Source organism: Pithys albifrons, chromosome 7 (genome assembly GCF_047495875.1).
Source record: "Pithys albifrons albifrons isolate INPA30051 chromosome 7, PitAlb_v1, whole genome shotgun sequence".
Classification (NCBI taxonomy): domain Eukaryota; kingdom Metazoa; phylum Chordata; class Aves; order Passeriformes; family Thamnophilidae; genus Pithys; species Pithys albifrons.
The window spans coordinates 16,741,752-16,767,425 of record NC_092464.1 but is presented as its reverse complement, the minus strand read 5'-3'; the positions used below and the strand labels follow the sequence as shown (position 1 = coordinate 16,767,425).

General features: G+C 41.0%; 1 protein-coding gene across 6 annotated transcripts in view; it reads right to left on the bottom strand.

Moving 5' to 3' along the window:
• The window catches only part of MPP7 (MAGUK p55 scaffold protein 7), a 151,429-nt gene extending 133,994 nt beyond the window's left edge, over positions 1-17,435 (bottom strand). For 3 of the 6 annotated variants that reach the window (XM_071560035.1, XM_071560039.1, XM_071560037.1), the window contains exons 1-2: positions 17,287-17,434; positions 13,215-13,292 (exon numbers count right to left, since the gene is read on the bottom strand). The gene's annotated coding sequence lies outside the window, so the exon portion shown is untranslated. Of the gene's footprint in view, positions 1-13,214; positions 13,293-17,286 lie in introns of all 6 variants that reach the window. The other 3 variants (XM_071560036.1, XM_071560038.1, XM_071560040.1) reach the window with 2 other exon arrangements.
• Between the last annotated feature and the right edge of the window lie 8,239 nt (positions 17,436-25,674).

Sequence of the window (25,674 nt, the reverse complement as noted above, 5' to 3'; positions counted from 1 at the left end):
AAAAAAAAAATCCTGCTGTGTGTTACTTTCAAGTAATGATTTATTGAGGAGGATGCCTGTGTAGCTTCTAAGTTAGGGCTGACATTTGAACAAGACACACCCAGGCACAAGTATATCAAACGAAAGGAAACCCAGTTTTCAATGAAGACGAGAAAGGTACTTCTATCATCACGTAAAATCTAGGAGACAGGTTTCCTCTACTTCATTAATTCCAATTAAAGCAATGCACATTCACAGGAACTTCTAAAACAATGCTCTTCAATTAAAATCACTAGTTGTCCTGCTCCTTTTCTGATAGTTTCAAGTGCTTTTCATTATGGATATTAAGAGATGGAAGTACCGGAATGTTGTATCAAGGAACACAAGCAACTTTCTCCTTCTATCCCAGTTCTCCCCAGACAACTTCCTCCACAGTTAATCTTTCGGAGAATCTGTCATATTAATCACATTTCTCAGTGCAAGGTAGACACTGCCCAACTTCTTCAAGATTCCTCTGGATATCCTGGTCCTTGACAACCAGCTACTCCTCCTTTCCCATCCAAGAAGTGGCACACCATATATTCTGAACAGCAACAGAGAGGATTCTTTACCCCAGTCACCTCCTTGACTACATTCTAATAAAGGTACTATCACCTCCTTTGCCCCTCACTTCCTTCTTCCCACAGCGCTTACATGATCATGGTCCTCCACCTACCACTCTTCAGAGAAATTCAGTTATAAACTCCAGAAAAGACTTTCTTCCCACAAGATACTCTTCAATCTTAAAGAAAACACATTATTTTGAAATGATATTCTGAAAAGACAGCTGTAATGTCAGAAAAAGTTATGCATCAATAACATTACCCTTCTTCGTCCACAGCAGTAACATCCACAGTACAGATGTTCCCTGCTTTTAGTAGTTCCAGCGCTATCCAAATGCAGAACTGCACCCAGCAAACTTGGCAATGTGTTCACTGCTTGAAGCAGCAAGAAATCCATGTTTTACTTTTCCACTGCAGAGCACCAGAACAAATGATGGTTGGCTGTAATGAAAGACAGCCTAATGTTCATACCTTCAGATGTCAAACTGAAGAGGAACACCAATCAGCTACACAGCCCTGCTAAAGCTGATTGAAACAAATAAGAATCAGCCAACACGCAGAGGAATAACAACCTTCTGAAAAAAAACTTATCTCCCAGGACCAAAAAATCATGTTCCAGAGTGTTTCAGGTTATTCCTTAAAACCATTTGAACTAATTATCAGTAAATACAAGCTCATGAAAGAAGATTTAAGTAAAAAGGTTTGTGCTAACATTTTTATTTGCTTTCTGACTTCCAAATAAAACCAAAGTAGAACACCTCCACTTATAATATTTAATTAGGCAGGAAATCTAAATCTCATATCCAATTTTCTTTCACCAAAATCTCTTTATCCTCACATTACAGTAACTTCATTTATTCTTAATATTAGCAGGTGATGTTTAGACTCAGTGCCAGAGACAGGACAGGGCATAAGCATAATATTACATTTGGAAACATGAGTGAAATTTGGCCGAAGCTGCCATGCTGGGGTATCTCAGACACTGCACATGTGCTCCTTGCTGTGCCCTGTGCCAGCTACGAAACCTAAACCACTTTAAGGTAAGATGTCTGGCAGATCAGATGTCCAGACTGCCCTTTCTTCATATTCCAGACAATACAGGACAAAAAAACAATCCCTCAATGGCCCTCTGTTCACACATCGTTCCTTCTGCTTTTCAGCCAAACCCAAAAGTGTGCAATCATACCATGTTTTCAATTAATTCTACTTTATAGTAGCCAGGAATTGTACATTTAAAGAAGTCACTCATGCATGAAGGCGACCATCCTCTCACACTGAGAAAACCAGAAGATTTAACAGGTTGGAGCTAAAAAGTTTGATTATTTTTATTTTTCCATTGAGGAAAGTCTTCCCTACTTTTTTCTCTTTCAAGTTAAGAAACTCATTAAGAGCCAAAGTTGGCTAAATTTCTTTCTATTACAGGTTTGTCTGGGGAGAAACCCAACTTTTGAGGGTTATCACAGAAGGAAACAAAATAACACGGTAACATGCAAAGAAAATTTACTTTTGAATGCTTTGGAGGTTTAAAAGTCAGTAAGTTTCCCAACTAGGTCACCCCCTCTACAGGTCTCCCATTCACTGTTATCTTGCTTTCTTAAATGAACAGAAGAGGAATTTTTTTGCACAGATGTTATCCCACTACTTAAAACCAAAAAGAAAAAAAATTAACTTTGTAAGTAAATTCATAGTTGGGTTTCCCAGTATAGCCTGCAAATACAGAACACAGCCATTACTATTCCATTTCCTTATTACAGTATCTCAAGTTGTTAAATTTTCTGGTCAAACATTAAGTAGAAAACAGTAATCCATTGCTAACAACAGTAAATTAGAATAAAACCAGATTATTCAGATGCTGATTCTATCACTCCCCAATTGCAGAATTTGCTTTCCTGGAAAAGAATACCTGACATATCAGCCTGAGGGATCCCTTGCCCAGGACTGCCCACCCTTCCTGATGGAGCTGCCCATGGCACTTGGGAACACAGCTCTGTGGTGAACAGGGAGGTGTTGAGTTAATGGTTGGATCTGATGATCACAGAGGCCTCTTCTGACCTTAGAGATGCAATGATCCTACAATGCAGTCAGAAATGCCCCTTGGTGGATTTGAGACAGTAGGCAGGAAGTCAGACCTGCAGTCTGGTGTTCAGATTGCTCACCTAACCACAAACGAATGGGTTATGGCACTCTTGTAAGAAGAGAAAAAAGTGAGCTTGAGATCTCTCAGAATGAGAAGGACCAAGAAACAAGGCCTGGTACTTCTTGGACTAATCAGCTAATTAACTGTTAGGCTACTAAATATAAGATAGGTACCAAAAGCATATTCCTAAAAGAAAACTGCAGAAAGGAGTATGGAATTTATTTTCTGATTAATATAAGGGTTATACAAATGTCTGAGGTATAGTCTGGTTTCCTACCAACCAGGTTCCCTGTACCAGTACTCCACATCATGGATTTCAAATTCTAATCAGGAACTCAAGAGTCTCACCATCATATGGTCCCTAGATGTCTGCCTCCATGCTTTCTTAGTCAGAAGCTCAATCTTTATTAACTGCAGTGCTGAACATTAGAAAGCATTTCTTAAACCTGGGACATAAAACCTTCTACTGTATTTTAAACAGTGTTTGGTTTATTTTTTCCTTCAAGATTTTAAATGGGAATAAAGCAGGTCAGATCTTCCTACTGAAGCCTTTTCAAATTACTTTTTCTTAAATTTTTTCTTAAAATTCTGCAAAATGTATCCTCCTTTTATATATTTCATTAATATCCTAAGTACACAAGTCTTTGAAGAGCACACTGATTTACTGAGATCCTTACAAGTAGCAAGGGTCTATAAATATTACTCAGGAACATATTTAAACATAATTCCAGTTTTTGATTCCTTTGTAACAGGTCTGACTTACCTTTGATCACATATCTTAGCAATAACTCATTAAAACGCACAAAGAATTTGTCTGTGCATGGATCAGCTGCTCAATACTGATCTGAACACTTAGCAGCCTAAGGGAAAAAACAAAAAAACAAAGTGGAACCCACGCACTTGAGGCAATCAAACACCTGCCTGCATTTCAACACCACCTTCACAGGATTGCCTGCATTCCTATGCAGGTTTGATGTACCACCAGTCCCTGCTGTTTGAAGCACCTTACCACTTGAAGGCAATTTTCAGGGAGTTTAAAAGACATAATTTTCTATCTTTGTGTTTCAGTTGGTGCACTGCAATAACAAGGAAGCTACTATTCACTTTTTTTATCAGCAATAGTACAAAGAGTAAGACACACCCTTCTCAGGGAACTGGAAAAACCTGCTATGTGAAAGCTGAAAAGTCTCTGACTACCTATACCTTCATTCTGCTCTACTTTCAGCAGAACTGATGAAGGCTGCAAGGACTTGGCCTTAGTCTAGCAAAAATAAAGCTGAGCAGAAAAGCAAAGGCTGTGTATAAACACACCGAGATAATTATAAAACAATAAGAAAAATCTATTTAAAATAAAAGGACAATCTTGGCACAAGAACCGGTTATTACCAACTGATGATGAATAAATTTAGGTTGAACACTGTAAGGAGTTTCTTCCTGTTTAGGGCAATTTAGCATTGGAACAGGCTTCTAATTAAAAGAGAGAGGGAAAAAGCCTCAGCTGCTTTTAAGACAGTACTCCATATGTCTATGTCTGTGTGATATAAAGCCTACAAAAGCATGAAAATAAACTTGATGAATAGGCAGGTCCTTTCCTGTCCCACGTTCCTCAGAGAACAGTAACTGTCAAGCAAATAACATCATTCTGATACAACTCTGAGATACAGCCATCTGTCAGGCAATACCCAAGAATAATTACACCAGAGATAGCAAAATCAGATATTAATACCACAGCAGGACAAACTCTACCAAGAATAAACTTCACAGAGTATCTTTCCATAGAATGCCTTAGACCTGTAACCTCACTTCTCCTAATTCCACGCTCGCTCTGCAGAAAACAAACCTCATATAGTACCTGCTCCCAAATCTGAAAGAGCTCGGCTTATTTGGTCTCCATGCAACCAGGCAGTCCTACCACTGCACCCCCAGCATTCTGCACACACAAAGCAGATCATCTTACCCTAAACAATATCACATCTAGCATACTCAATGGGCTCTTTACTTGCTACAATCCTTACTATGTTCATCTCAGGCAGGAGGATTCAAAAACAGATGTCAATTGCTTTGCTATTGAAAGCTTCAAATTGCCACTTTTGCCCTCATATCATTAACCAGAAAAACTGCAGTGGCCATGAAGGCCTCAGACAACTGGTTAGACATGAACAGTCCCAGCAATAACAGTCTATTAGACTTTTATAGTTTAAAGTGCAGACAGCCTTTCTGGAATACCAGCCTTTCAACTTGCTTGATATGTAAATATATACAAAGTATAGAAGTTGGTCTAAATAAAGATTATTACCTACAAGTCTTTCAGGCTAGGAGGCTCTTTTACACAAACAGGTACAGGCCTGGCTAGGGGGAATCTTTACATCTTTATCATTGCTACATACCTGAAATTGAAGACAAACTGCAGAATGTTTCTGGCCTATAGACTCCATCTGCTTATTTGCAAAGTCTCTGATCACATCCCACATCCTCCTGTTCCCTTCTAAAGGCTCACACTGAAACGCAACAACCTAGTGAATGGCAGAGGAGGGGGCAGTGCGAGCACTCATCAGAGGCTGAACATCCAAGGCAAACCAAACACAACCATTCACTTCTCATCACACACAAGCTCAGGACACTCAAGGAAATTACCTGGCAGCACAAAAGAGCAAACTATAGAAAATAATTTTTTCTATACAACACCTGGTTAGGTTGTAATAGCCAAAATCCAATTATTAAAATAAGCACACAAAACAAACTTTGAGAACAGATTCTTCGACTGCTGTCAAACTAATGGTCCAGACACAGCCTGTCAGACACAATAATTCTGACATCAAAGTCTGCTTTACTGCTATTTGTTATTCTCTTTTCCGATACCTTCTCTCTTGGTCACTTCTGAAGAAAGTGTAACAGTTCTTACATTCTCATCAGCAGGCCTGTAGTAAATAATTTATCCTTAATTAATACACAGTTTCATTTTAAATTTAAATTTCAAGGGTATTTCCTTTTTTTTTTGTGGATTTCCCCTATCACTATCTCTTAGAAAACTATTGTGGTTAAACCTATGGAAAAGTTTCTCACAACAAGAATAAGATGTGTGTCTAAACCGTACAGTTCATGTAAATTAATCTCAATCTGTATTTTCTTAGCTTTACTTTCTTAGTGAAGCACAGAACATGGTAGCTGCAAGACAGCATTACGATCCTTTTTCAGCTTGTTTATCACACCACAGCATTCTCCTACCATTTTAGATCATCTGTTCATACCAGAATAACAGTCCTTCTTAAACTTGTCATCAAAAAGCATACACTTTTATTCACTGTGAGAGCTTTCAGATTTGATTTATAGTATATTCCAGACATATGACTGCATAATTCAGACAAGTTTAAAAAAGGTATTCTGAAAGAAGATACCGCCAAGGACTTCCCGTTAGCCCTGCTGAGAATAAGCAGACACGTTTTACTTGACCTACCCTACTAATCTCAGCAAGCTGGTCCTTAGCCAAGCTCAAATGACCACTTTCAAATCCTTGTTGCAACTCCACCTCAAGTCTTTGATCATTTCTCATCTGGAAGTAACAAACAGATTTCTGCTTCTTGGTCTATGTACAGCTCGCTCGTAACCCACAGCTGATCTCCCCAGTACCATGAAGTGGGAATACTCGTCTCAAGTTCAGCTACATTTCTCTCGATGACATATAGATAGGGATATATTGGATACTAATGAGATAATTGCAGTTATCTTAACCGTTTGTAGATCATTTTGATCACTTTGCTATAGAAGTAGGTAGCAGAACATGAAACTGCAACCCTGTAACATACATGCCTTCTGACAATTAAATTTTGACACTCAGCAGACACAAAAGTAGATAAATTGTGGGAAGAAATCTACTTGAGCTGATTTTCATTTTTCTAAACATTACAAAATTATAAACACACAAATTCCTTGAAGTGTAACTCATTTTTGCACAAATTTACCTTACACTGGAATGAAGTCAGCAAGACTGTTCTGTATCACAAAAGCTCTTTACCTTAAGCTAAGTATTAAAAAAGGTAAGCTGAACTTTTCAGAAAAACCGAAGCATATGAAAGGAAAAGCTGTCTATACAGAACTAAATTAGAGCACTCAGGAAACACGCAGCCATTAAGAACTGTACCTATATAAAAATGCATTCACTTTGTGTCTTCTGCTTCTTTCCAAGCTGCACCAACAGACAATTTACAGAATTCCCCGTCAGATATTCTGATTCCTCTCCTACACTCACCCCTGGCTGGTTTCCAGGCAGCCTGAATGATTTTGCCATGTCACTTCAATGACAACAAAGGAATGCTGTGCGTCCAAGTAGCACAGCCATTTTTTAGTATATTATTTGGAAAAAATACTTTCTGAAATACTATCTTGGAAATATGACCAGGGGGGATTCCTCTGTACAAACCCTGGATCTCAGGTTCACAGAGTCTCAGGCTCACGAAGTCACAAAAACTTGCAGTTTTTACTAGTGAGGGTTTTTTTCTTTCTTCTTTTATATTTAATTCCATATTTGTAGAACTACATTGGGCATTCTGGGAGCTGGTACAATCCCATGCCAAGTCACAAGCCAAAGATTCCCATGAAAAAAGGTCAGATCAGGAACTCTTTGATGAGACACCAGCAACAGACAAAGAAATCTGCCTCACCGCTTGGCTGCCAGAACACAGCCTGGTGAGATCCATGTGAGAAAGGTCTCAGCATCACATAAGGAGCTATTACAAGGAGAAGTCCAAGCCAGCTTGACAATACTGTTTGTTCTCTCTTCAGTACTGTCTAACAAAAAAAGGAAACAGAACAAACGCTACGCCCCATGACAATGCAACTGACTGAGAATCACTGACACAGCAGCACCTTTACATCAAGCCATGTCAGGACTGAAGCCAGTTTCTTACTTGGTGACCCGAACAGTTCCTCCCTTGACTCCTTAGAAAGAGGTTTTCATTTAAAGTTTTTACCATCTCTCTTTTGTTACAAGATTCCTGTAGGATCCAGTGGATTAGATGAGCTTTTTCTTTAGCTTTACTATTTCCAAGGGTACAGTACCATTCACTCTGTTCCCTTCCAATAGAAGTTCAGGAAAAATTTTTCCTGACATGCCTGATACTACTCAAAGAAGGGCAAGCATCTCACACTTTCTTCACCTCATCATTCTTTTTTGCTTTTTTCCCTTGGCCTGACAAACGTTTCCCTGCTAAGAGTCCTTAGCAGAGGGGTTTGCTGCAACAATCACCTGAAACTGAAGGTCAAATGTTTCTCTTGGTAACAGCTGCAGATGCACACACAGATCCACACACATTCAGTATCCTTGCAGTGAGGGCTGCCTTGTCCTTGAGTACATTCACCACAAAACAATATTTATGTATCAGAGTAGATGAGCATATGAGAAAGTGTTCATGCGTAAAAACATCCAACCTCAGAAAAATATAATCAAACTACAAAGACGAGAAAAATTTTAGTTTTCCATGTGTTTGTAACTTCTAGTTTCTAGATTTGTGAGTGGATCTGCAATATGTAAACACTGGATTTTGGATTACCTTTCCTACTGTAATATAGTAAAAAACACCACAACATTTCGCACAGGGTAACTGAACATGAAGCTTTCAGTCAGGCTGTGGCATGTTCTTCCTTCTCCGCTGGGGAGCCAGACTATGTGTGCCTGTCACACACCCATATCAACTTCTTATCTCTAGTCAAGCATTCAAGCAGGGAGACATGTTTGCATACTGCTCATGAATGAGTTTTCGAGAAGAAAAGGTCGTATTGTTACTTACTAATTCAGAGCAATGTATTATTTAATGTCTACAGAAAGACATTAAGACATCAGGAACTACAGAGAAATCTGTTTCTTTCTAAGGGCAGCAAATACATACAGAGGAAGAGAGATATTCTCCTGAGTAATTTCCATTATTCAGGAGATTATATAAGGAAGAACAGGAGAGAGATATTAACATTTCTTAAGGCAAAATCAAAACCAAGTCCTGCCTGAAAGAGGAAGAAGGCAGCAGTACAGTGTTCATTCATTATGATGGCCAGCCCACGTTAATTAGAGGGCACAATGGGAGAGTGGCTCTTTGCTCACTGTCCTCTCATTTTGAGCAGCCAGCGAATGAGAAGCAGTCCTGTAAGGACAGGGATGAAGACTTTTGGCCTCTGTAGTGAGGACACTGTCCGTGTAGCCTGGGAGGCAGGAGCAACTCAAGTATGCTGGGATCCTGCAGACCCTGCAGCAGCTCCAACCGTTCCTGTGCAAGCACGGGTAGAAGGACACACTCTTACTTTTATCCCACTGATGAGGGACCTTATGAGCTGCAAACTAGCAGCTAAAATGTCTAACCATAACTATCACACACGAGACAAGATTTGCTTGAGGATAACTAGATTTTTTTATTTAGATCTTCACAACATGGGCAAATGTAAGAAATCCCAATTACAGCATGTAGCTGCTCCGACATACTAGAAACTGTTAATACAAACCCAACAGCCACAGAAGGTCCCATTACCTAACACTTCTCTGTTACTACAGTCTGTTAGTCTTGGACCACGTTAATGTGTATGCATGTTTTCTTTCCAGGAACGTGGAGATGCTCCATTTGTATCATCAGGATGGTGTTTTTTAATAGAATCATAGAATGGCTCCAGTTGAAAGGGACTTTAAAGATCATCTGGTTCCAAACCCACTGCCATGGGCAGGGATACCTCCCACCAGACCAGGCTGTTTAAAGCCTCATCCAACCTGTGGGATGGGCCATCCACAGCTGGTTTTTCTTCCTGAAGTACCACCACCATCCCAACCGACCAGACTGCAAAATGTACAACACACCTGCTGGCACTACATGTCATTCTAGACTTTCACCAGGGGTGACAGCAGGTTTATTTTAATAAGCCACACTGTTTTGATAAGTAATGCAAGTGTCTGTTGAACTGATACATATATTTTAAATATTAATGCTATATCAAAGGTAGATGAAAGCTTCAGAGAAGACAGAATATGTGATTTAATAAGGTGGGACATTTAATTCCCTGATGTAAGTTAGCAGCACTTAAAATGGCGAGCTCAGTCCTTGGATAAAGAAACCAGAATGCCCTGTTTATTTTCAAATGTAATAGTTATCACCCATAGCAAGTCAAAACTACTAGACAGAACTCATTAAATAGTGTGATGAAGCTGAAAGTCTTAAGAATAAAATGTAAATTCAACATTAACAAAGAGGCATTTACTCAACAACCATCATGGATTACATATGTCCACCTACACAACAAAGCTACAGAATTAAATACTGTGTTACAACTGCTGTCTGCCTCTATTCACAGAGCACTTAGAGAGAGTATTTCCCTAAACCTATCTTCCCTACAGGATGTTTTAATTCTGAACAATAAGAAAAATGTAACACCACTTTTGGTTTGTTGAGCCACTTAGCACTGCTGTAGGTTCTTGGGTTGAGATTACCCATCTTCATATTGCTGATGTTGGTTATTATGCTTCTCTGTACTTTTTTTCAGTCAGTTATGATGATAAACCAACCAGTAATGCTTTGGGTCACACACAGCCCACAAAACTCTTCTCCAACTATGAAAAGAAAAACAGCATTTGGCAAAGTTTCTGAAGTTTTCTTGGTATTCTGTGACTTATTAAATGTAATTAGCAGATCAGCCAGATTCTACTGTGAGAAAAGGTTACTGAGTTTGCAGACCTTTCCTTACATGTATCGAGACTCCTGTGCTGTGTGGAACATGTGGGTCTGTTTCTCTCCAAAATTCAAATATTTGTCATATTAATGTCTGCACATTACTTTTTAAATCAGGTACCTAGGAAAAAAAAGTTTTACAACTTTTGTACCTAAAAATATTTAAACTCTTCCTCCACAGCCATGTCAGCTAAAGATTCGTCTTTATAGACAAATTTCTGTATTGATTTCTAACATCATCTGTTCCCAAACCAAGCTTTTTTTTTTCTGAAGTGACAGTATTTAACAGTCTTCATGTATCAATATGAACGAGTTCAATAAAAAGTCCTAATGAGAAGGAATTTCAATTATCTTTATTAAGTAATAAACGCATTTGTCATGAAATCAGGAGGTAAAATAATATTTAATACAGTACATAGTGCTAGAAAACAGTTTCCACAGCCTTGGGAAACAAAATCTTTTACAGCTGGCACAAGGAAGTTTTCAACATTTTTTCTGTTGTCAGTCTGGTTCTTTGGCTCCCATTTCCTCCAGTAACTGCCTTGTGAACCCTTCACTTTGTGGCACTCACATCAGAGCTCTGCACATCTAGAGCGACCCAGGGAGATATTTTCCTCCACTGTTGCAGTCCAGAGACAATTTCTGCTCCAGTCTGGGTGCCAGCATGCCTACCATCTACTAGAAGCAGTATCTTCCAGCAGAAACTACAACAGCATTCCACCATCTGCATTTGCCAGCTGTAGCCACGGATCTAAACAAAGGAAAACATCTGTCTTTTCTACACTCGGTCCAAAAACATGTTTGCCGGATGACTGAACTTCTACCTTACCTCAGGACTCAGCTGCTGCATATGATTTTTGCCTTTCATTTTAACTACCAAAATTTCTTGAAGCTGGACACTCTTCCCTGGGAACACCCAGGGTGTCCTGCCAGACCTGTTCCAGGTCCCACGACCCAGACACATGACTCTCACGGCAGTCAGATGAGGGACCAAAGGCGCCCTTCAGCACTTGGCTCAAAGCATGCCATTCACAGTTTTATCCTCTGAGGTTTCTTTGCCATTTCGATACCCTTGCTCAGACTGGTCGAGGCAGCTGAAGGTGCTCCAAGTCACTGTCTGTATCGTATTTCAAACACTCGACAAGCTTTCGAAGCAGGGAGTCACACATAGCAGCTCAGCCAGGGCACTTTCAGACTTTCTGGGCTACAGTACTTGTAGTGTCCTCAATACCAAGACAAAGTTTCTAGCACATATAAATTTGATATTATGAAAGCCACAGATTTGGACCTTCGGAGAAGTAACCGATCTTTGAATAAGAAGCCTACAACAGCTCTGTAGTACAGGCTGGATGTTCCTTTCCCCACAGAAAATTAAATGCTAGAACTTCAGCAGGCAGGACTGAAGTTAGAGGTCAGCTGTAGGTGTACTGGAGGTAACACAGGGTTACTCAATCAGTTTACCGTGGAGATCAGGCAGCAAAAGGCTCCTTTCAGGGTCTCTTGGATCCCCAGATGGCAAGAGAGCAGCAGCAAAGAGAGGACTGGGTGTGCCCCAGCTGACAAAGGGCTGCTGTTTGTCCTGGTGGGAGCAGCAGTGACTGCCCTGGGCTGGCAGCCGGGAACTCATTAGGGGAGGAGCGAGGATTTCCAGATACGACTTAGAGCAGAAACTCCATACCCTGTTAGGCTTTAGCCTTCATTACCCTTGACAAGGGAGTAACCTGCTCGTTCAGAAGTTGGTTTTGGTCCCTTCTCCAGCTTTGCCAGTTTCAAGACGATGCAGCTTCAGCGTTGCCCCCTCCACACGCACAATTCACTTACAATGCTATTCTAACACATTAACTGTGTTCACAACTTCCCAAATGACCCAGATTACAATGAGATAATTAACTGCTCATGAACAGCTATTCACTGAAAACCTCTATCGCAGTATCTGTTAAGCCATTGAAAGCCTTCATTACTGTGTCTGACAAAGCTCTGAGAAGAAATTCAAGACTGTTTCTTTAGATCAGTTCTGGTTTTGCAGTTCTTCTGAACGCTGATAAATAAGTAAGGCTTTCCATCAGCTGAACTTGCAAGGTGTTTTCTAAAAACCCAAAACACCCCTCTCCATCTGCCAGTTGAAATTTCTGATTTGGCCACATGTAACGTGTGAAATAAATATACTTCACTCTCCTACATATAATTAGCAATGTCAAGTCTGTTTCTTTAAATAGCATTCATGGCATCTTGACTGTGAAACAGCAGCTCTGCATTTCACATCTGAACCTACATTGTTCCTCTTGGAACAGCTTCATTTGCTAAAGCCAAGCACAATCCACCAAACAATATATAATGAATGCAATAAAGGTTTTCTGTGCTTTTTATAGAAATGGATGTATATGTTTCCAAGTTCTGAGACACAATTAGTAGCTCTGAAGCAGTTTTACTCTACGCTTAAACTTGGTACACATTTATAATTCAATGTGGTTCATAGTCATTATTAATTGTTGGCTGTATTTGCAATACTTTTCTATTTTTTCAAACCTTCTACTGTCATATATGATGCATTTCTTGACTCAAAAAAGAGGCTGTCTTTACAAGACAACAGAGAAACACAACTGGACAACATACAATACTTAGACCACATAATGGTACAACACTGTTTCACATTTTTATTTATTGACACTGAGCGTGATATTAAAACAATTCTTGGTCTTTAATACTAATCCACACATTGTTCAGGACTGTAGAAAACAAGCAACAGCCTAGTTCAGTATCAGAAAACAATGAGCAAGAGTCATCATAAGATGTTCTTACCTGGATGGACTGTCTTCACTTCAAATGGGGGCTTAAAATACGCATTTTCCAAACCATGAATCTGAGACTCTTTGAAGGCTGAAAGAAAAAGGAAAGGCTAATAGTAACATGACATTAGTTCTATTCTGTGTTGGAAATATTACATATTTTCATTTTTTTAATTCTAAATGTTAGGAGAAGAAGCTTAAAGTAGTTAAATTCCCAACAACTGTCCCTCTATGAAGCCCTGCAGAACCAAGAAAATCCAAAAGACTTATTTAAGCTGCAGGGAAAGAGGATTTCAAGTTGTGTATCTCTTCTGTCTCCACATCTGTCCTAGAAAAATTGGTCTTAAAGTAATAATTAAGCAAAGTAAGTATTTCAAAATGGGTACAGGTAAGCTTTATCTACCATATAAACATCTGTACGACTTCATATGTATAATTCTATTTTATAAAAAAAACAATATGCAAGTTCTGGTAGAAAATTTTAGGTGTAAACCTTCTGCCACTGCACTTAAAAAGTCCATATTAAAACCCCTTAAGCACTTGTGACTTCATGCTTGTAGTTAAGATGTCATTTCTTTGCCTCATGATAGGGAACCACTCTGCTTTGAAAGTCAGCAATAACCTCCAGACCATGATATGCTGTGCACACCAACATTCAGCAAAGGATTAAATATACTAAAAAGCCTTATATATTTGCAGCTCATCTTTCCTCCTGAGCTCGCCACTGGGAGATAAGGTTGGGTCCAGCCACGATTCATAGCGTAGACTGATAAACCATTTCCAGGACAAAACCTGCAGTCCTGAAGACTACTTTGCTTAATGCTATTGCTTAAGAACACATGGACTCTGTTAACCTACCAAAGTGGGGGGAAAATCCAGGTTGTGTTCTTTGGTAGCTAAGCATAATGAACACAAATATTCAAGAACACCAAAGTTTTGTGCATATTCAGACATGCCTTATTTTTGCTTTCTGCTGCTTTTCCCCTAAATGTAAGACTAAAATAAAAAGCACGTCAATGGATCTATCTTTTATTGCTGTTTTTGGAAACTCACTCATCAGAGAACTTTAATGAATACTTCATGGTAATGCTCAAAAATGGTTCAGTAAAATACAAACACGTGGCACGAAAGCTGTTCTCAGACCTGCCACACAACCAACATGACATGGGACAGTGCTAGTGGTCTGAACTACCAAGGGATGTTAGGGATACTGCAGTGTGGAAGTTATTTGAAGTGTATTAAGTAATGTTTGCTCTATGTGTCTCCATTTCTGTAAGAAATACCACACAGGGCAAGGCACTGTATTAGATAAGTACAATATCACTGTGATATAAATGGTACAATCCAGGTATAAATACATTCAGCTGTTTTATTATACCCTAAGACTAAATTAGGAAGTGACAATTCAGTATACTGCATCTTTTCCTTAATGAACAAAAACCAGCAGCAACCAGGATTAAAACTTTTCAGGAGATGAGGTCAGGAGGAGTGTACACACCACAGGCTGGGATTAAACTGCGTTAGCACAACTATGTGGGAAGTTTTCATGACTCCTACACGTAATTCACGTAGTTCTGGATAATGAAACTTGCTTAACTCACTGCAACAACTTTCAAAAGATATTCTAGAAGACAACTTAACAGACACTTTGCTAGCACCAAGACTGGATTTTTTTCTGGCTTATTATCATAGCAAGTTCCACAGTAAACCTTAACACAGAAGAACCAGTTTGGAGGGAAGAAGTTACTGAGGAAGTTTTTATAGGTCTCTTCTGCTCCCTTCCATATGCTAGAGACAAATGAAAGGCTCATAGGTGGCCCAGGTACTTGCAACACAGCAAAGGGAGATTCGGTGCAGGAAAGCACAACCAAGGCTGTAGTTTCAGTGAAAAGCAATGTTGCAACATCATAAGAACAGACCAGAGTTGCAGCAGATTCAACAACAGCGTCTTGGTGAGAAACACAATACTCCCACAAAGTACTCAGAAAAGGACTGCAAGTTGCCACTTAGAAAACCGTACTTGTGACAATTTCCTGTAAGGAGCTGGGATGTCCTAAACATGCTAACAAAACTGCAAATAAATTAGCCTGCTTTCTCAGCACCAGGTATTAACTTATAAACTCTACAGCTCTGACACCTGTCCAATTTAAATTCCTGATGGAATGCTACTACACAGAAAACATTTTTTACAAACACAAAAATGCCATACTAACTCAGGTTCCAGGTCCATTTGACACAGTATCGTGTGTCTAATAAGGACTGCTAGTGCATGACTAAAGAAGAGAACATGAATAGAGTAAACATACAGCAACCCTTCCTTGATGTACTTTGCCAGTTGACAGTAATTGGCAGCTCTGGGACTTCCTCTATCTTCTTTTAAGTGTACACATGTAACTATAAACACATCCAAAACTACATGTAAATATAAACACACCCACAATAAAGTCCAAAGCTACATGATGTCTGAAATCACTTAAGTCAATTGCTCACCATTTAGGTTACTGCTTTACTCCTTTTCCTAATGATGCGTAAGGAGGCACAGCTGAAACTGACCACACTCGTTCACTCATTTCCTAACTCTACAAGATTAAATACCAAACCCTACATTACCTGTTGCTTTAAGACAGTTTTTAGAAGCTACATGCAGTCACACATCCTGAATACGAAAAAACTTCCTCAATCCAAACAGTAACATCCAGCAAAATCCTAATGTTAATTCTAAGTAAGATTATAGATTTGATCATCCACATCAATTAAGAACAAACAAGACTTTCAGTAAGTGATTAAGCTAGTTGTAAATTAGGATATTCATATCAACATGACTAAGATGTAAACATCCCTCCACAAAAGGGACCTGAAGGATGATAACACTTTATATCAAAATTCTAATTACTGTATTTTGAAAGGAACAAATACAAAACAACACGCCACATTAAAATGGGGCTCTTGATCTAAGTAAATTTACAATAAGAACTATGAACCTCATACAAAAAAGCCTCACTATAAAAATCAAATCCTGAATTCAGCTACTGAAGATTACCATGAGGTCTAACAAAGCTGATTACCACTGTCTTGACTGTTCAGTTTTCCTCAAAAGGAAGAACTTTGGTGCTGGCTTTACCGGTTCGAGGGTTACAGTGGTAGTGCTGGGTTGACGGCTGGACTTGATCTTAAAGGCCTCTACCAACACTGATCTATGACCCCTGAAAGCTATTGCTCCCGCAGTTGTTCTACAGTTTACTTAAAGGGAAGGAAAGGCAAAGATGTGGTGAGCAGTTTAAGAAATCAAATCAATGAAAACGTTCGGGAAATGTAGAATAGCAGCCTGTTCTAAGCACAGATTGAATTAAACGAAGCTAGGAATTCAGAGGTGAGAGCACTCAAGTAGCATGCAAAGGTGCCTCCTGCTCTTCCCAGCTCTTACATCAAACATCATCATCCACCTTCTCTGCACGCAGCACACCGAATTAATACGCTGCTTATTGCTCCACGCAGATTAAATGTAGGCATTAACAGGAGCTGGCTCCACCGGTGAATTAAATTATTATCAGCCAATTCATAAAAGCGCCTGCCGGGGTCGATACCCCATAAATCGCAGTTGATAGGTCTCCAGAGCCCGGCTGCGCAGCGCCGGGTCCCTTAATGGCTCAGCCACATCCATTACTCGCCAGGACGAGCTCTGCGCAACGAATCGGGGCATCCCGGCAGGTTTTAAAAGCCGGGCACAGCCGAGGCACTCGCCGTGATTAGATCCAGCGAGAGCTCCCCCTCCCGCCGCCGCTCGGCCAGGACTGCCCGCGGGGGGGCCCCGGGACCGGCGCTCCCCGCACGGAGCCGGTCCCGCCGGGGCGCCCCGTAGGAGGGGGCGCGGCACCAGTGGCTCACTGGGGGCAGGGGGCCATCTTGGAACCGGCGCCCCCTCCCCGCAGTGCCGGCACCGAGCGGGCACAGCCCGGCACCTGCCGCATCCCCTCGCCACCGGCCGGCCCCTCCCGCGAGAAATCCCTCCGGCACAGCGCGGCTCCGAGCCCGCTGCCCAGACTCCCTCGCCAGCCCGTGCAGCCCCGCGGAGCTGCGGCTCGTACCTGCGGCCGGGTCTCCCGGACGGGCTCAGCTCGGCTCGGCTCGGCTCGGCTCAGCTCGCTGACCCCGCGGCTCGGCTGGCCCCGCTCCGCATCGCTGCCGCCACCGCCGCCTGGGCTGGGCCGGGCGCGGGGCCGCCCCCGGGGCGGGGCTGCCGGAGCCCAACGGCCGCGCGCCCCCCGCCCGCCGGGGCCGCGCCCCATTGGCCGGCGGCTGGGGGGACCGCACAGGGACGGGCGCTGATTGGCCTGCGGCGGAGGCAGGACCCGCCCCGTGGGGGCGCGTGACCGGGCGGCGGGTGCGGGTGGGACGCGGGTTCGAGTCCAGGTCCCGGTCTCTGTGCGGGGCTGAGGGGTTTCGTCAGGGCGGGGCTGAACCCCCCTCGCAGGGCAGGGATGCGGGGCTTCGGCAGCGCGGGGCTGAGCCCCCTCGCAGGGCAGGGATGCGGGGCTTCGGCAGCGCGGGGCTGGGCCCCCTCGCAGGGCAGGGATGCGGGGCTTCGGCAGCGCAGCAAACACGGGCTGCGGGAATGCCCGCGGGGTGCGCCGCTGAGGCTGTGCAAAGGTATTAGGGTTTGGCAGGATTTATCTTTTGCGCTGTTAAGCTTCTCCCTGCTTTTGTTTACTTATTATGCCAATGTGTTTCGAGTCTTTGTCTTGGAACGCCCTTGCCTTTTCCTCTATAGGAATTTGTTAAAATGGTTTGTTGGATGTATGAACTCGCTTCTTGTTCAGACCTTTGCAGCGCTGGGACTTCAGTGCACAGAGGAGCAGCAGAGACCTGCAGCAGCTCTTTGGCCAAGCCTGGAAAACACTGCTGACAGAGCTAATTATTCATTTCTCACCCCCGTCCTTCTGTGTAATGCACGGGCTGGCTGTGATCTGACCCGCGTTATTTCACTGCAATCCGAGTATCGTGGTAATGTGACAACGTTCCTCTAATGTTCACTGAAAATATCCTTAAAAGGTACAGTGGGAAAACAGTATTCTGGTTCGCTTCTCCTGCTGGGTTTTCTTTCCTCCTATTTTGTTTCGCTCTGAATCCTCAGTGTTTATGTTCCATATGATTCCCGGGGCTGGGTCCACGTGTCCCTGGCGTGGGAGCTCCCGGGAGGGAACCTCACACACCCTGGATCCAGGGAGCTCCGGAGCCACACACAGAGGAAAGGATTGTTTGAAGGGAGGGAGCCAGGGCGAGAGAAGCAGGACAAGTAAGGCTGCTGGGATGGGGCTGAGAGGTGGACAGGGCTTGGAAGCTTCACCAGGACAAAGTGCAGACCTGTCTGTGTGTGAAAGGCCTAGACTTGACTCGTTCAACAAATCTACTCACAATGAGTTTGTTTTTCATATCATAAAATACACCGAGGATTCTTCCACTCTTTTCTAAGCAAAATAATACACTGGTGTTACAAATGCACATGTTTGCAGCAGCAATGCTGTCTAATGTCCACAAAACTCACCATTTACTGCACTGGACTGTCAACCTGCAGAAGTGCAACCCTGGCCTGTGCCATGCTGTACTGATACTAGTTCCTGCTTAATCTCCTCAAGGAATGTCATTACTGTAGATTTTGGACATCTTTTATTCTCCTGCACTTAGTGGGACTTTTTGGCATTGTCTTCAAAGTAGCATTTTGAGTGAAGTGCTTAATTGTGCCAAAAATTCATTGAGATATCTAAGCAAGTCCTTTTAGTTTCTAATAGATGCTGCTTAACTAGTAGCAGTCTATTAGTTTCTTACAGTTTCATTTCTTGGGGCATGTCTTTTATTACTAGACATGTAGCTCTGTAGTGTAAAATGCAACTAATCTAATTAAGCTTTCTCTAACATTTGTTCCTGTTCAGTTTAAAATTATGTTTTTTTGGCACCCTACAGGATTTCATTATGTTGTCAATAATTTTTTTGTTAGATGAGCAAATCATTAACAATTACTTCCTACTTATCCAGATCTTCAAACATGGGACAGGAACTTTCCTTTTGTGATCCATGAGCAGCTGTAGCATTCCAGAAAGGAAACCAGTTGAATGTACATGGTTCGTTTTTTAATAAATTATTCTCAAAGCCAGTGGAGTAATTACAGTGCCTAGAAATGCTAGACAACCTCAAATGTAGCTCAGTTTCTGGATGAATATTTTTTGTGGGCTTGAGATGATATTTAAAATACTCATCTCACTTTCCTTTTAAATAAATTTTTCACAAGATTAAACAAATACCAATTTAATAATTTCCTTCTTGTTATGCTGAGTACCACCCAAGTGCTTTGTCATGTCTTAAAACTTAACCTCATTTGGAAAATAATTTTTTTTAAAAAATAACAGTTCTGAGTTGGTATAATTTATATGCAAACTTTTAGTTGAGGCCAGGCTGTTGCAGGAGAAATTGAAATTCCCCAGGATGAAAGTGCTGACAGACACTAAGCAACAAAACTCCAAAACAAGGCTTCCAGCCAGAAAGATGAATTGCCATTGTACCCGTCCATGTATTCTCCTTCTTTTCCTATTGCAGGGTTTGGCAGCAGGGAGTTGAGCCCTCCATTGGTTTTGGAAAAGGGAGTGTTCTTTACAAACCCAAAGCAAAGCAACTCCTGTAAGCTGAACATTCAGTAATAGCAAACAAGATGAAACTAAGGAGAGAACTAAGAGCTTTACACAGGTCAGGGCTTTTGCCAAACCCGAGGGTTTTTCCAAACTTTCCTCAGAGAACGTTCTTCAGCATGACTTTGGTTAAGAACTAAGCATCCAAAGTCATTTAATCAGTCTGAGTATGAAATTCTTAAGAGCCAGACTAGCAAAAAATGTATAGGGAGGTAAATTTAGGCAGGTTAGATGACCTCCTCCCTTTCATTTCCTCTCAGAGGTTTCTCTGGTGGAAAATGGCAGAAAGAAATAAGAGACTTCAGAGGTTTTTGTGACACAGTAGTCCCCAAAACACTTTATATATGACTGATATGGCTGGGATATTTTCTTCTGTCTTGCTGACAGGGTTGGAAATCTGTTAAAGCAGCATCCTACATTTCTCTTGGAGGGGGACAGCAGTAAAAAGACATCTCAGGTGGTAGCATGTCTGCAGATCACTGTACACCCACAGAATCTTCCTGGTTGCCTCTCAAGATACAGCCCATCACAAGGTGTTGGCATCTCTCTCTTCAGTTGCTAAGTTGTTGTTACAAGGCAGTTAAAACATTAAATACCTTCCTAAAATTATTTTTCCATGCAGGCAATTGCTGTATCTGGCACAAAGACATTATATGGTCATTAATGGGAAGTGAAAGCCAGTTTTTCTTCAAAATGGGTCCAACCCTGTGGGAGAACTCCTGCTTTAAATATGTTTAGTTGTGTGTGTTTGAAAACTGCTTTGGTGTTCTTCACCTCCTGACACTGACGGGAGTGCTGTGCATAGCTGAGATTCTTGCATAATTTAAAAGAGTCATCTCAGGTGTCTCCCACTCTTTCAGAGCGTTCAAGCTGTGTTCTCTGGATTTTGGCACACAGTCTGTATCCCATTACAGTTACAGAAGAGTTTACCAGACTTGCTTATTTAGAAAGTTTTCTAGAGAGCAGGGCTTTTTTTTTTTTCAAACACATCAATTTGAATGGCTCCAAAAATATTTATGACAGTTGCCTCCAGCCAAGTTTACTTCCTTGTATTTTGGTCTGATACAAGTATAATCAATATTACTCTTTTTTTTCTGTCTCAAATTCCAGCATTATTGATGCAAGTGAAATGAATAGCCCTAGACATCTTTTTTTTTTCTGTTGCATTGTAAATGCTTGCTTGGTTTTTTTGTGTTACTGTTTCATCTTCAGAGTATTCCAGCAAACAGGCTTGTGACTGGCACAAAGGACTGGCTAAATGGAACTGGAATCAGTGAAGTATCTGTTTCAGTCATTACAAACTGAGGATACTGGAAAATATAATGTTTCAGCCATTGCAAATCAAGGATACTGGAAAATATGTTAAAATGGATTCAATTATTAAAAACATATTTATTTTTTCTTTTTCCTATTATAATTGGAAAACCTTCTGAAATTTTTTGTTCAGCAAAACTCTGAAGTATATCTAGGTATAGTAAATGAATTATGCAAATAATTTTATTGAAAGAACGTGCATTCCTGTGTACACATTATTTGCCTGGTCTTCCTATTACAGATGCAACCTGTAGTAAAATCCTAGTTTGTCAAACAGAGAAGTGCTCTAGAGATTCCAGGTTTCTGACTGATACAGTAGAAGTCTGTAATGTTTGTGTAGGACATAGGGAACTTGAATACATTAATAGGAGTAAATATTAAAATTGTCAAACATTGTTTTTTGTTGGTTTAGGCTGTTTAGGTTAGGAAATTTTTGTGACTTTAATTTTCTTCTGTTGTTATATTTATAAAAATCTCAAAATACATAATTTTTTTCCCTTCACCCTGCAAAATTTTGCTGTCTGTGGAGTTAATCATATAATACCAGGTTGGAAGGGACCTCAAGGATCATCTGATTGAACTTTTCTTGGCAAAAGCATCAACTGCACAGGTTACTTTGTTGTAGAAGGCGATCAGGTTTGTCAAGCGCGATTTGCCCTTGGTGAACCTGTGCTGGCTTTTCCCAACCATGTGCTTCATCTGACTTCATCTGATAACCCCCAGGAGGATTCATTCCATAGCTTTCCCAGGAACTGAAGTAAGACTTATGGATCTGTAATTTCCTGGAGCCTCCTTTAAGCTCTTCATACAGAAGGGTGTGACATCAGCTTTCTTCCAGTCTTCTGGGTTGCCTCCAACACCTTCTCACAGCTTATGGAGAGTGGCCTCGCAATGACATCAACCAGCTCTTGTAATACCCTTGAGTGGGTATTTTCAGGGTCCACTGACTTGTAGGGGTCAAGGTAATAGTTCACACCTCAACTCTTCATTCATTGATGGTGGGTCTGTGTTCCCACCAACCTGAATTTTAGTTCCCAAGGCCTGAGGTCCAGCAGTGCTGGTAAAGACAGAGGTAAAGAAAACTTTGAGAACCTCTGCCTGTTCAGCATCGGTAACTAATTCACCTCTCCTGTTTAACAACAGGCCAATATTTTCCTTCTGTTTCTCCTGGTTGTTTACATACTTAAAAAACCCTTTCCTGTGTTTTGGGGCATCTCTGATCAATTTCAGTTTGAGCTGAGCTTTTGCTTTTCTAACTGCATTTCTGCACACCCTAGCAATGCTCTTGTAGTCCTCAATGGGTATTCATTCACTTTTCCATCTCTGGTATGCATCTCTTTTGGTTTTGAGCAAACAGCAGCTCACAGTTAAGCCAAGGGGGTCTCTTATTGCACCTACTTTGCTTGCCTTTAAAGGGGAGGAACTGGTTTTGTGCCTCTAGGACAGCATTCTTGAAAATCTCCCAGCACTCACTAGTGACTTTATCCTCCATTAAAGCTACCCATGGAATCCCTCCAGGAGAGCTCTGAGTGAGCTGAGGTTTGCCCTTCTGCAGTCTCCAACTTTTGTCTTTGTAGTCACCTTCAGTGTATTCAGTCAGATCCCAGTGGTTTTCTGTGAGACCACCTTTACAATTTCTAGTGTATGATAATTTCTCCTCAAGATCCAGCTGTGATGAAGGTACACACACATCTTCAGATCTGACTTCTTTATTTTTCTACATGCTCAGGAAGCTTGCCATGGATGTTTTTGCTGTGTATAAGATATTTTGAATATCCATATAGTTTTGACAAATAACCAAGCTCAGTTTTGTCCCTTCTCCAAATGTGTCTTGTTTCTCTTGCTCAGTCTTGGAATTTGCTTTACTGCAAACCACATTGATATCTCTTTTGCCATTCATAACAACAGTTTCTCATTTATGAAGTAGAAACTAAATAAAGTTCATTGAGTATAAATACAACAATTTGTCTCAAAATAATTTATCTGTTTGACATTTCAAATTTTGTTTTATTTTGAATTCTTTCCTGGATGTCTTCCTCGTGATCTTGCTTCCAAACCATATTAGATAACCTGTTCTGTAGTTTTTGTGCTCTTTCATCCAATTTCATGCTACTGATCAATCTCTGTCTCTATATCTAGCTCTATCAACTTATCCAATCATCACAGTACTATCCAATTTGCTGAGCTTTGCAAAATGTCCATTGATGCTACTCCATCCAGCTTAAGAATTTCTGTCCGAATCTTCTTTGACTTGGAGTCTCCCTGTTCTGAAAAGTTACATTTACTACATTATAGATTAATTATTAATGCTACTTCGTTTTTTAATTATGGCTGATTTAAAAGTCATGTAATTCCATAGCTTTTCATACAGTTCCTCATTGTTTGATCAGTGTCTGGTCATCCCTTGTTTTTGTTACTAGAATCTCAGATGTTAATGATTTATCAATTCTGAGTTGCAGTTAAAATAATTCCGTTACTGACATGCAGAAATCAAACATCTCCTCAGAGTTTTGCTGCCACCTCCTGATCCCTGGCACATCTACTGGCATCTTTTTAAATATTATTTAATGGTTTATATTTGCTTAACTAAGCTGCCTACCACCACCAAATTTCACTGTACCAAAAGCAGACAAATCCTGCATACTTGTTAATACCAAATGCAATACTTGGAGAGGAGAAAAACATACAATTGAAACTCAGAACAAAAAAATGAGTGTTTGCAACACTTCTAAACAAAGGTGTATTTATGAGTTAAATGCTGATGTTGAAGTTTTACAAAACAGCTTAATGATTTGTGGAGGAGTTGTGAAGGAATTAAAGACATAATGAATGCAAAGTTTAGGATGTATCATCCGTAATTAGGCCTCCACTTGACTTTGCCGAACTCCTGGGAGGGTGAACTGTTTGCATCACAAGATAGTTAAAATTTTACTGTTTTCTTTTTCTTTCCTAGTATTTACAGAAAACTACTATTATTAATGAATTTGGATGTGGCTGCAAGCCAAGAATGTGCTGTTCCATGAGCGTGATCCTGCGTGTGCATTTTAGTCTCTCACTCACTGACTAAAAAGAACTCTGATACTCAGAGATCAAAGTCAGAAGCTACAGAGTGCAATCCACCAGCCACACATGTTTTTTTGAATAGCAGGCAGAAGAAATTAGAGGAAAAATAGATTTTACTTGGGTAAGCAGCTATCATTTCATTTTAATGATTGCCTGATGTCATTTCCCTACATTTTTTCCACTAAGCCCTGTCTAATCCCCTCTGAGTGCAGAACACCTGTGCAAAACAGAGCCAAGACAAGGAGCATGACCCACTGCTCCATTCCCTTTAGGCGCTGCATGGCTATAGAACGGAAAACAGATCTCCCTATAGTATTATCCAAAGTTATCATCACATCCAGCTGAAGTAGTGAGTTTAATCTTTAGGAAATGCCTTAGAAAAGAGGCCACAGCTCTGGTACAGACATGACACCAAGATTAACTGGAAATACACAACTACCATCTCACAAAAGCACATCACCTAATAAAGAAGAGGGAGCCAGATGTATTTTTTTACAAATTGGCATATACTTGTATGTTTTGAGTTTAAAATTCTCTCACAAGATAACTGATGCTTAGTGCCTCTGGCAAGCAGTCTGTTCCAGAGTTATTTTGGAAGTAACCTTGCCCTACCAGTTCACAGATGTTGCTATGTATGTGGCTGCAAATTGGGGAATATCAGAACTGGGGTCATGGTAGTCCAGAACAGGCAAAAGTTATTAGCCCTCTGGATGTCCCCTTAACTGAATAAAGTTACAGCAGCCATCATGCCTGAGATGTACCACCAGCATTATGCATTTACTGAGTGGTAGAGAGGATTTTCTAGACTAAGAAATGAGCACCTATTACTCATGAGATGCTCAGTACAATCCAGCTATTACCACTCATTATCATGCACGATTGATACTGTTCTCTATCAGATTGTTAAACTACTCTTTACTAGGGTTGCCTGACAAGAACTAAAAGCCTTGTATTCCCTCCAGGTACCAGGAAAGACACCAGAATTTAATATAAATTTTCCTCCAGGAAAGATCTGCACCTTCCTCTTACACCTATCAAGGTATGATTAAGCCTACCCTTATTAGGACTGCACCCAGCTATGCTGTTCTTAGTCTTTATCTATCAGCTGCAACAGCCAAGCTTTGGAGCTTTCTGGTAAGTGCCTGATGCCTTAGATCTGTGCTCATTCATAGTCTCTGAATGACTCAACCACAGGGGAATGCCTTGCAGGCAGTAGTGTGATGGTCTCAGTTTTACTTCTTCCTAAGTAGAAGCAGAGATACTTTGAGCTCAGGCTGCAGCAAAGCTCTCATCCAGGAACAAGTGGATCGTTGGTGTCTTCTGCATAATCCACAGTCAAACTTCTTCCTTCCCAGGTGAAGCAGGTCTTCCTTCACAGGCTTTCTAGAACTCCTCTGCTGTGCTTGGGCACAGTTCCTG